The sequence below is a fragment of the Salmo salar genome, chromosome ssa10, assembly GCF_905237065.1.
Source record: "Salmo salar chromosome ssa10, Ssal_v3.1, whole genome shotgun sequence".
Classification (NCBI taxonomy): Eukaryota; Metazoa; Chordata; class Actinopteri; order Salmoniformes; family Salmonidae; genus Salmo; species Salmo salar.
Window position 1 is genome coordinate 46,712,706 of NC_059451.1, and position 13,134 is coordinate 46,725,839.

General features: G+C 43.0%; 1 non-coding gene across 1 annotated transcript; it reads left to right on the forward strand.

Annotated features, from left to right (window-relative positions):
* The first annotated feature begins 326 nt into the window (after nt 1–326).
* On the forward strand, nt 327–480 carry LOC123724649 (5.8S ribosomal RNA). Its single transcript, XR_006757190.1, has one exon. It is a non-coding gene; the product is annotated as a 5.8S ribosomal RNA (ribosomal RNA).
* The last annotated feature ends 12,654 nt before the right edge of the window (nt 481–13,134 follow it).

Genomic DNA, 13,134 nt, shown 5'->3' on the forward strand with positions numbered 1-13,134 from the left:
GATTATGTCAGCAGAGTACCAAGCCAGAAATAATCAGACACCCATTTTTCAAGCTAGCATATAATGTCACAAAAACCCAGAAGACAGCTAAATGCAACACTAACCTTAAGAATTATAGATACAGACCTCCTCTATGCACTCGATATGTCCGATTTTAAAATAGCTTTTTGGTGAAAGCACATTTTGCAATATTCTAAGTACATAGCCCAGGCATCACGGGCTAGCTATTTAGACGCTCTGGCGAAGGGCGGGCAGAGGAACGGAGGGCAACCTCCCATCTCTGCCTTAGCCTATAGCCTCTGCGTAAAACTGGACAAAAAGAGTACAACTCTTAGCGGTGGATCACTCGGCTCGTGCGTCGATGAAGAACGCAGCTAGCTGCGAGAACTAATGTGAATTGCAGGACACATTGATCATCGACACTTCGAACGCACTTTGCGGCCCCAGGTTCCTCCTGGGGCTACGTCTGTCTGAGGGTCGCTTTATCATCAATCGGAAACCTCAGGGTTTCCGCGGCTGAGGTAGTCGCAGGCCGCCACCGTGCGGCCTTCGTCCCCCTAAGTGCAGACCAGGACGGCTCGGTGGGAGGGTCGAGGAGGAGCTCCGGCTCTCTCTCCCCAAGTTTAGCACTCACCATAATCATATTTACTATTATAAAAGTTTGATTACCTTTTGTTGTCTTCGTCAGAATGCACTCCCAGGACTGCTACTTCAATAACAAATGTTGGTTTGGTCCAAAATAATCCATCGTTATATCCGAATAGCGGCGTTTTGTTCGTGCGTCCCAGACACTATCCGAAATGGTAAAGAAGGGTCGTGCGCATGGCGCAATTCGTGACAAAAAAATTCTAAATATTCCATTACCGTACTTCGAAGCATGTCAACCGCTGTTTAAAATCAATTTTTATGCCATTTTTCTCGTAGAAAAGCGATAATATTCCGACCGGGAATCTCCTTTTCGGCAAACAGAGGAAAAAAATCACAAAGACGGGGGCGGTCAGGTCACGCGCCTAAGCCCAGAGTCCCTTGATCGGCCACTTGAGAAAGGCGATAATGTGTTTCAGCCTGGGGCTGGGATGACGACATTCAGGTTTTTCCCGGGCTCTGAGCGCCTATGGACGACGTAGGAAGTGTCACGTTAGAGCAGAGATCCTTAGTAAAAGATAGAGATGGCAAAGAAGTTCCAGAAATGGTCAGACAGGCCACTTCCTGTAAAGGAATCTCTCAGGTTTTGACCTGCCATTTGAGTTCTGTTATACTCACAGACACCATTCAAACAGTTTTAGAAACTTTAGGGTGTTTTCTATCCATATGCAATAAGTATATGCATATTCTAGTTACTGGGTAGGAGTGGTAACCAGATTAAATCGGGTACGTTTTTTATCCAGCCGTGTCAATACTGCCCCCTAGCCCTAACAGGTTAATTGAAATGCATTCCAGGTGACAACCTCATGAAGCTGGTTGAGAGAATGCCAAGAGTGTGCAAAGCTGTCATCAAGGCAAAGGGTGGCTACTTTGAAGAATATAAAATATAAAATATATTTAGATTTGTTTCACACTTTTTTGGTTACTTCATGATTCCACGTGTTATTTCATAGTTTTGATGTCTTCACTATTATTCTAAAATGTATAAAATTGTTTGAATGAGTGAGTGTGTCCAAACTTTTGACTGGTACTGTTTTTATATTCACTCACTGCCCAGTTTATTAGGTACACCACCCCGTTCACAAAAATGGATAGCTTCTTCAGACAGTGAGTCACGTGGCCGTGGCTTGCTATATAAAGCAGACTGGCATCGAGGCATTCAGTTACTGTTCGATTGAATGTTAGAATGGGCAAAACGTGTGACCTAAGTGACTTTGAGCGTGGTATGATGGTCGGTGCAGGGCCTGGTCCGACGAATCCCAGTTCCTGTTGAGTCATGCTGATGGCAGAGTCAGGATTTGGCATAAGCAGCATGAGTCCATGGACCCATCCTGCTGGTGTCAACGGTACAGGCTGGTGGAGGTGGTAATACCAACAAAGCAACGATTGAACACAACATCGTATCTGAGCATTGTTGCTCACCAAAGCCAATAGAGCGTCTTTCGGATGAGATGGAACGGGCTGTTCGCAGTATGAATATACCGCCGTCCGATCTACAGCATCTGCGTGATGCCATCGTGTCAGCAGGGACCAACATCCCTGTGGGTATCCCTGTGGAACAAGAAATCATAGTATTTGTTAACATCCTTGTAGGTTGATTCATAACCTGAACCAGATTACAGGCACTGGTTAATCAACCTACCAGGGTGTTTATATACACAGCTGTGTGCCTTTCCAAATAATGTACAATCAATTGAATTTACCACAGGTGGACTCCAAGTTGTACAAACATCTCAAGGATGATCAATGGAAACAGGATGCACCTGAGTTCAATTTTGAGTCTTACAGCAAATGGTCTGAATACTTATGTAAATTAGATATTATGTATTTTTTATTTGTACATTTGCAAAAATTTCTAAAACCTGTTTTTGCTTCGTCAATATGGCGTATTGTGTGTAGATTGATGAGTGGAAAAAATAATTGTATCCATTTTAGAATAAGGCTGTAACGTAACAAAATGTGCAAAAGGTCAAGGGGTCTGAATTCTTTCTGAATGCACCGTATATACAGTATACTGTATATAAGTGTGTACGTGTGTGTGTACAGTACCTGTTAGGTATTGGGGGCTTCCTCAGATGCGCTTTTGTATGTTATTGCTGTAAGAGTGAGTTAGCTAGCATGCTCCAGTTGTAATGGTCGCATTAGCTCCCATGCTAAAAAACAAATCACAAATCTACAGCCATCAACATACTGCTGTCCTGCACATCTAAAGTACATCCTTGTGTCAATCGTCAGAATAGACACCAATCATGTGGGACCGCTGGCTGGGCATTCCTTTCTTTAAAAACACAACGTAAGACAGTTAGGAAGTAAGATCACATCTGTTACACTAACATGGTTTAATGTGATAGGTGTAAGAATGTGTAATATTTGAGTCCCATTTAACCTCCGTTTGACCCTGCCACTCTTAGTGCATCTGTCCATCAGAGGGATGTCGACTCTGGAGTTCTGTTCCGGCAGCTGTGTGGAATCTTGGAATCCTGCTGGAGAGTTCCAACGTTCCCTCCACTGTCATGAGGTCCTGTGGTTAATGAATACCAGCGCAGGAATACTGCCCCCCCCACCACCTTTCCCTGTCTCTCATTTTTTCTCTTTTTCTCCCTCTCCCCCCTCTCTCTCCTTCCCTCTATCCCTATCTCCATCTCTCTCTCTCTCTCTATTGACACACAGAGCTATCCTTGTTAGTTTTGGTCAGGCCTCTGTAGTACGGCCTGCTTGTCTGTATTCCCTACTGAGAGGGTCCTTGTATGCTGTCAATGGTTTTTTTCTCTCTTTAGAGACAGCCTTCATGTTGGTCCTGTAGGTTGTGTTGTAGTCTCTGTAGGAATGGATGGTCTTTAAGGTATTAGATGGTGTTTGATCCAATGAAGGAACCTCTCATGGGACTGCAGGGGCCACCAGTATAGGGCCCAGAGAGGGCCCTTCTTTCTTCTCTGTGTTGGTCTATCCTCCCCCTGAATGGGACTAAATGCTCTTCCAACACCCCTGTCCTCCTCCCTCCCCTATCATCTCTTCTTCTCTCGTCTTCATGTATCCACTTCAGTGTTTGGTGAGGCAAACCCTCATTAACCTGGGGAGATTGGAGGGAGAAACAATCTTGTGTGATTATGTTCAGTGGGTATTCTGGGGACGCGGAGGTGGGGGTGGAGTGGGGTCGGTTCTGGCAGGCAGGTCACACGTGATACAAGTACTATTAGATATCCATCCATGTCTGAGGACGTTGGGAGAGAACGTGGAAACCGGCAACTAAGGGCAACTGAGTGCTTCTATCTTCAAATAGGTTTGGGTTTTGCTATGGCATTGTGGACGGGATGACAGATGGGCGTGAACATCTGCATCTGGTTCTAAAGGTTGTCTGTTTGAATCCAGCGATAGAAAGTTGTTTATGATATTTTTGTTTTAAGCCTATCCCAAACCATAACCCTTACCTTAACCATTCTGAGTTGATGCCTAACCTTTAAGAATTCTGAGTTAATGCCTAAACTCAACCTTAAATACTTCAAAATGTGATGTTTGGAACAACTTAGAAATGTGACATTTGAGATACATAGATGAATGTCTAATTCTGACCAGAGACATTGAAAGCTTGTTGGGTTCAGGATGGTTGGCCCCCTGGTTCCCTCTGCCCAATCACAGCACCACAGCAGTTATTTGCATGTGAATGGACTGTAAAATCTCGAGCAAGTCTAATGATCTTACATTGGAATGTGTTTTTTTTTATTATGGGAGCTAGGATGTGTGTGTTTGAGTTAAATTAGTTGGTTGTAGTCTGGTCTTATTTGTCCTGGAAATTAATTACGAATTACTGGAACAAAGAAACTGGCTCGACACATTACTGATGATGTCTGTGGGATAAAAAATAACATCTGTCTGTCCTATTATGGCCACTTGGGGTCACTGTTTGACATTCTTCAGTGGAGCACAAAGGAACGTTGCTTTACCTTTTATGTAAGATACAGACAGTAGGGGAGAGAGTGGTAAGTTGAGCCACCCTTGTTTCAAGGAAACCATACACAAAATTCATTATTTGACCAAATATTTAGGAAGAGGTCTTCATTTCATGGAGTCTGTGAAGGAAGAAACCGCATGGAAAAAGTGGTAAGCAAGTTAGATTAAAAAAAAAGATTTTCACCAAGTCAAATTCATTAATTGTGTAATAGGTTTCATGATGGTTGTATCTGAACCAAAGTAGATTTTTTTAAGATTGTTCTATATATCAGTTGGGGTCTCGGTAAACTTCAATATGAGGTCCTAAACCTAGCATGAAAGTGTATCCTTGTACAATGCCTACAAAAACGATTCACACCCCATTGTGTTGTATTACAGCCTGAATTTAAGATTGATTAAATTTAGATTTTGTGTCACTGGCCAACGCCCAAATCGCCATAATGTCAAAGTGAAATTATGTTTTTAGAAATGTTTACTAATTATAAATGAAAATGTTAAATGTGTTGAGTCAATAAGTATTCAACTCCTTTTGTTATGGCAAGCCTAAATAAGTTCAGGAGTAAAAATGTGCTTAACAAGTCACTTAAGTTGTATGGACTCACTCTGTGTGAAATAGTGTTTAACATGATTTTTTTATGAATACCTCATCTCTGTACCCCACAGAAGTATCTGCCACAGGAATGTAAGACCCAGACTTACCTCTGATGCAGGCGATAAGTTCATTAGAGTTACCAGCCTCAGAAATTGCCCAAATATATGCTTCAGAGTTCAAGTAACAGACACATCTCAACATCAACTGTCCAGAGGAGACTACATGAATCAGGCCATCATGGTTGAATTGCTGCAAAGAAACCACTACTAAAGGACACCAATAATAAGAAGATACTTCCTTGGGCAAAGAAACACAAGCAATGGACATTAGTGGAAGTCTGTCCTTTGGTCTGATGAGTTAAAATTTGAGATTTTTAGTTCCAACCGCCGTGTCTTTGTGAGACACAGAGCAGGTGAACGGATGATCACCGCATGTGTGGTTCCCACCGTGAAGCATGGAGGAGGAGGTGTGATGGTGTGGGGGTGCTTTGCTGATGACACTGTTGCTGATTTATTTAGAATTCAAGGGACACTTAACCAGCATTCTGCACCAATACACCATCCCATTTGGTTTGCGCTTAGTGGGACTATTATACACAAGGTTATATACAGGGGGTACCGGTACCAATTCAATGTGTGGTGGTACAGGTTATGAGGTAATATGTACATGTAGGTAGGGTTGACTATGCATAGATAATAAACAGCAAGTAGCAGCAGCATAAAAAAAGAGGGGCAATGCAAATAGTCCAGGAAGCCATTTGATTAATTGTTCAGCAGTCTAATGGCTTGAGGGTAGAAGCTATTAAGGAGCCTTTTGGACCTAGACTTGGTGCTCCAGTATCGCTTTTCATGCGGTAGCAGAGAGAACAGCCTATTTTATTTTTATTTTATTTAACTAGGCAAGTAAATAAAAAAATTATTATTTACAATGACGTCCTACCAAAAGGCCTCCTGCGCGGACGGGGCTAGGATTAAAAATAAAAATGTAAAATTAAAAGTAGGACTGTCACGGGTGTCGTAATGTAAAGACCAAGGCGCAGCAGGTTGCGTGCTCTTTATAATTTATTTATATGAAAACACGGGAAAAAACAAGAAAACAAAGAACGACAGGAACAGTTTTGCAGGCTAACTAAAAGCAGTGCAAAAACAACTACCCACAAACAGACAGGTGAAAACAAGCTCCCTAAGTATGACTCCCAATCAGGAACAACGGTGTACAGCTGTTCCTGAACCCAGAAACACATAAATACAATTCCCATCTACATACACATAACCCCCTGAACCATATAAAACAAATACCCTCTGCCACGTCCTGACCAAACTACCATAACCAATAACCCCTATACTGGTCAGGACGTGACAAGGACAAAACACACATCACAACGAAATACACCACAACAATACATTAAGAGAGACCTAAGACAACAACACTGCATGGCAGCAACACATGACAACACAGCATGTTGGCAACACAACATGACAACGACATGGGAGCAACACAACATGGCAGCAGCACAAGATGATACAAACATAATTGGGCACAGACAACAGCATAAAGGGCAAGAGACAACAATACATCACGCGAAGCAGCCACAACTGTCAGTAAGAGTGTCCATGATTGAGTCTTTGAATGAAGAGATTGAGATAAAATTGTCCAGTTTGAGTGTTTGCTGCAGCTCGTTCCAGTCACTAGCTGCAGTGAACTGAAAAGATGAGCGACCCAGGGATGTGTGTGATTTGGGGACCTTTAACTTAAGGTGACTGGCAGAACGGGTGTTGTATGGGAGGATGAGGGCTGCAGTAGGTATCTCAGATGGGGGTAGTGAAGCTTAGAAGAGTTTTATAAATAAGCATCAACCACTGGGTCTTGCGACGGCTATACAGAGATGACCAGTTTACAGAGGAGTATAGAGTGCAGTGAGGTGTCCAATAAGGAGCATTGGTGGCAAATCTGATGGCCGAATGGTAAAGGCAATCTAGCCCCTCGAGAGCACCCTTACCTGCCAATCTATACATTACTCTGTAATCTCTGTAGTCTCTGTAATCTAGCATGGGTTGGATGGTTATCTGAATCAGGGTTAGTTTGGCAGCTGGGGTGAAAGAGGAGTGATTACGATAGAGGAAACCGAGTCTAGATTTAACCTCAGCGTGCAGCTTTGATATGTGCTGAGAGAAGGACAGTGTACCATCTAGGCATACTCCCAAGTACTTGTATGAGGTAACTACCTCAAGCTCCAGAGAAGGGCATTCTTCTTACAAAACCACCTGACCTTTGTTTTGGAGGTGTTCAGAACAAGGTTAACCTATCTGGGATAGGGGGCAGAATTTTCACGGCCGGATAAAAAACGTACCCGATTTAAACTGGTTACTACTCTTGCCCAGAAACGAGAATATGCATATTATTAGTAGATTTGGATAGAAAACACTCTAAAGTTTCTAAAACTGTTTGAATGGTGTCTGTGAGTATAACAGAACTCATATGGCAGGCAAAAACCTGAGAAGATTCCAAGCAGGAAGTGGCCTGTCTGACAATTTGTAGTCCTTCTGTTGCATCTCTATCGAAATTACAGTATCTGTGCTGTTACGTGACACTTTCTAAGGCTTCCATTGGCTCTCTAAAGCCTTCAGAAACCGGATTGACGCGTCTCCTGTCTCTGGGCAGATAACAGCAGCACAGTTTGTCAGTGGACTGCCTGGTGACAGAGAGACTGGAGATGCGCGTTCACGTGACCTCGCCATTTTTTTCTTTCCCTCTTTGAATGAATACAACATTGTCCGGTTGGAATATTATCGCTATTTTACAAGAAAAATAGCATAAAAATGGATTTTAAACAGCGTTTGACATGCTTCTAAGTACGGTAATGGAACATTTTGAAATGTTTTGTCACGAAATGCACTCGCGCGTTACCCTTTGGATAGTGACCTGAACGCACAAACAAAACGGAGGTATTTGGACATAACTATGGATTATTTGGAACCAAAACAACATTTGTTGTTGAAGAAAAAGTATCGAAGAGCCCTCACTGCTGCTCGATCATCCTATTTTTCCAACTTAATTGAGGAAAATAAGAACAATCCGAAATTTCTTTTTGATACTGTCGCAAAGTTAACTAAAAAGCAGCATTCCCCAGGAGAGGATGGCTCTCACTTCAGCAATGATGAATTCATGAACTTCATTGTGGAAAAGATCATGATCATTAGAAAGCAAATTACGGACTCCTCTTTAAATCTGCGTATTCCTCCAAAGCTCCGTTGTCCTGAGTCTGCACAACCCTGCCAGGACCTAGGATCAAGGGAGACACTAAAGTGTTTTAGTACTATATCTCTTGACACAATGATGAAAATAATCATGGCCTCTAAAACTTCAAGCTGCATACTGGACCCTATTCCAACTAAACTACTGAAAGAGCTGCTTCCTGTGCTTGGCCCTCCTATGTTGAACATAATAAACGGCTCTCTATCCACCGGATGTGTACCAAACTCACTAAAAGTGGCAGTAATAAAGCCTCTCTTGAAAAAAATACATCTTGACCCAGAAATTATAAAAAACTATCGGCCTATATCGAATCTTCCATTCCTCTCAAAAATTTTAGAAAAAGCTGTTGCGCAGCAACTCACTGCCTTCCTGAAGACAAACAATGTACACGAAACGCTTCAGTCTGGTTTTAGACCCCATCATAGCACTGAGACTGCACTTGTGAAGGTGGTAAATGACCTTTTAATGACGTCAGACCGAGGTTCTGCATCTGTCCTCGTGCTCCTAGATCTTAGTGCTGCTTTTGATACCATCGATCACCACATTCTTTTGGAGAGATTGGAAACCCAAATTGGTCTACATGGACAAGTTCTGGCCTGGTTTAGGTCTTATCTGTCGGAAAGATATCAGTTTGTCTCTGTGAATGGTTTGTCCTCTGACAAATCAACTGTAAATTTCGGTGTTCCTCAAGGTTCCGTTTTAGGACCACTATTGTTTTCACTATATATTTTACCTCTTGGGGATGTCATTCGAAAACATAATGTTAAATTTCACTGCTATGCGGATGACACACAGCTGTACATTTCAATGAAACATGGTGAAGCCCCAAAATTGCTCTCGCTAGAAGCCTGTGTCTCAGACATAAGGAAGTGGATGGCTGCAAACGTTCTACTCTTAAACTCGGACAAAACAGAGATGCTTGTTCTAGGTCCCAAGAAACAAAGAGATCTACTGTTGAATCTGACAATTAATCTGGATGGTTGTACAGTCGTCTCAAATAAAACTGTGAAGGACCTCGGCGTTACTCTGGACCCTGATCTCTCTTTTGAAGAACATATCAAGACTGTTTCAAGGACAGCTTTTTCCATCTACGTAACATTGCAAAAATCAGAAACTTTCTGTCCAAAAATGACCCAGAAAAATTAATCCATGCCTTTGTTACTTCTAGGCTGGACTACTGCAATGCTCTACTTTCCGGCTACCCGGATAAAGCACTAAATAAACTTCACTTAGTGCTAAATACGGCTGCTAGAATCCTGGCTGGAGCAACGAACCGTCCTTGCTGTGCCTGGCCGGTTTCCCCTCTTTCCACTGGGATTCTCTGCCTCTACCCCTATTACGGCGACTGAGTCACTGGCTTACTGGTGTTCTTCCATGCCGTCCCTGGGAGGGGTGCGTCACTTGAGTGGGTTGAGTCACTGACGTGGTCTTCCTGTCTGGGTTGGTGCCCCCCTTTGGGATGTGCCGTGGAGGAGATCTTTGTGGGCTATACTCGGCCTTGTCCCGGGATGGTATGTCGGTGGTTGGAGGTATCCCTCCAGTGGTGTGGAGGCTGTGCTTTGGCAAAGTGGGTGGGGTTATATCCTACCTGTTTGGCCCTGTCCGGGGGGTTTCATCGGATGGGGCCACAGTGTCTCCTGACCCCTCCTGTCTCAGCCTCCAGTATTTATGCGGCAGTAGTTTATGTGTCGGGGGGCTAGGGTCAGTCTGTCACATCTGGATATTTTTCTTGTCTTTTCCGGTGTCCTGTGTGAATTTAAATATTCTCTCTCTAATTCTCTCTGTCCCTTTCTCTCTCTCGGAGGACCTGAGCCCTAGGACCATGCCTCAGGACTACCTGGCTTGATGACTCCTTGCTGTCCCCAGTTCACCTGGCCGTGCTGCTGCTCCAGTTCCAACTGTTCTGCCTGCAGCTATGGAACCCTGACCTGTTCACCGGATGTGCTACCTGTCCCAGACCTGTTGTCCCAGACCTGCTGGAACCCTGACCTATTCACCGGACATGCTACCTGTCCCAGACCTGCTGTTTTCAACTCTCAAGAGACAGCAGGAGCGGTAGAGATACTCTCAAAGATCGGCTATGAAAAAGCCAACTGACACTTACTCTTGTGTTACTGACTTGTTGCACCCTCGACAACGCAGCCAGAGTCGGCCCGCCGGTCCGGCGCAGCCAGAGTCGGCCGCCGGTCCGGCGCAGCCAGAGTCGCTCCTCAGCCCAGAGCCTTCAGCGGACAGGTTAGGTTGGGGACTAGGGCCAGAACCAGAGCCACCTCCATAGGGGGGAGTTTGGGGAAGGGGGGGTGTTTGCACAGGAACCGTCGCCGACGGTGGCCATCCTCCCTTCCCTCCCTGTAGTTTTGTGGTTTTTGTTGTGTTTTTTTGTTTGTTTGTGTCTTATGGTAAGGTGCATTCGGTGTCTGCACCTTTGGGGCGGGGGGGGGGGGTACTGTCACGTCCTGACCAGTAAAGGGGTCATTTTATTATTGTAGTTGGTCAGGATGTGGCAGGGGTGTTGTTTGTTTTGGGTGTTTAGTTTTTTTGGGGTTATGTTCTATGTTAATATACTTCTATGCTTGTTCTAGTTCTTCTATTTCTATGTTTAGTTTATTGGGTTGACCTTCAATTGGAGGCAGCTGTTCCTCGTTGCCTCTAATTGAAGGTCCTATTTAGTAGGGGTGTTTTTCCATGGGTTCTGTTGGTAGTTGTTTCTTTGTATAGCTGTGTAGCCTTACAGGACTGTCGTTCATTTTGTTCAGTGTTCACGTTTAAAAAATAAAAGTATAAGTATGGACACTTACCACGCTGCGTATTGGTCCGATATTTCTTACTCCTCAGAAGACGAAGATTATGACAAAGATTCAGCCACTTGCGAATTGAGGGAAAATTCTGAAAACACAGAGAGAGACGAAATATACAGTCTTATAAAAAAAAATATTGGTGAAATATTTGGCAAAGCCTGGCTATCCTTGGCATCCATGAAAACACGCCACTACACTAAATATACATTTAATTGTTAAGTTATTAATTGCACATTGGAGGGTGTATCAATACACCCAGTCACTACAAAGACACAGGCATCCTTCCTTCCTGAGATTTCACCAAGAGGCCAATGGTGACATTAAAAAGTTACAGAGTTTAATGGCTGTGATAGGAGAACTGAGGATGGATCAACAACATTGTAGTTACTCCACAATACTAACCTAAATGACAGAGTGAAAAGAAGGAAGCCTGTACAGAATAAAAATACTCCAAAACACGCATCCTGTCTACAGTAAGGCACTAAAGTAAAACTGCAAAAAATGTGACAAAAAAATGTTTAATTCATATTTTCAAGCATGGTGGTGACTGCATCATGTTATGGGTATGCTTGTCAACAGCACGGACTAGAGTTTTTTTTAGGTCTAAATAGAGTTAAGCACAGGCAAAATGCTAGAGGAAAACCTGGTTCAGTCTCCTTTCCAACAGACAGTGGGAGACAAATTCAACTTTCAGCAGGACAATAACCCATTTTCGGCCACTGGCCTACTGTTGGCTGGATGTCCTTTTGGTGGTGGACCATTCTTGGGAAACTGTTGAGTGTGAAAACCCCAGCAGCGTTGCAGTTCTTAACACACTCAAACCGGTGCGCCTGACACCTACTACTAAACCCGGTTCAAATGCACTTAAATCTTTTGTCTTGCCCATTCACCCTCTGAATGCCACACCTACACAATCCATGTCTCAATTGTCTCAAAGCTTAACAATTATTCTTTAACCTGTCTCCTCCCCTTCATCTATGCTGATTGAAGCGGATTATACAGTTGACATCAATAATTGATCATAGCTTCCACCTGGATACACCTGGTCAGTCTATGTCATGGAAAGAACAGGTGTTCTTAATGTTTTGTACGCTCAGTGTACACTGGAGTTGCTTACCAAGAAGACATTGAGTGTTCCTGAGTGGCCTTGTTACAGTTTTGATTTAAATCATCTTGAAAGTCTATAGCAAGATTTGAAAATGGCTATGTAGCAATGATCAACAACCAACTTGACAGAGTTTGAAGAATTGTAGAAAGAGTAATGTGCAAATATTGTAAAATCCAGTTGTGCAAAGCTCTTAGGGCTGATTCCAATTTAGGAGATTCTTACACACGCCTTTCCTACGCACTTCTCAGTAGTTGGTATTCAGACTTACCTCATTAAGGTGCATAATGGGCTTTGCAGGCGTGCAGCACGTGCTGAATAAATGTAATTCAACAGCTGAAAACCCTTCCACTTGCAGGCAAACAGATTTTATTGTGGTGTTTTCATACAATGGGGTTTTCAGTACATTTATCTTAAGCCATCCCTTTAAATACGGTGTACCTTTTAAGTTAGGATCATGTCGACAGAACCTCCCTCGACAGGTTCAGAATATTAAGGATTAGTGAAAGAGAGCCATCTAAATATATGCATATTAATCTCAGTTTCAGCACCAATTTGTAGATTACTTAGGGCTAGGAAAGTATTTATGACTCATAAAAAACAGTACGAAAGAAAAAATGTATGAAAGAAAGAAAACAGTGGTATGATTCATTTTGAAAATTGCCATATTCAGTTCTAAAACCCATGGGAATGTAAGAAGAATAGTTTACATTGAATTATAGTAGGGATAATACAATAGTAGGCTCTCTTCTATTACCTGCACTAACCATGGAACTGTGTGATGACAGCCA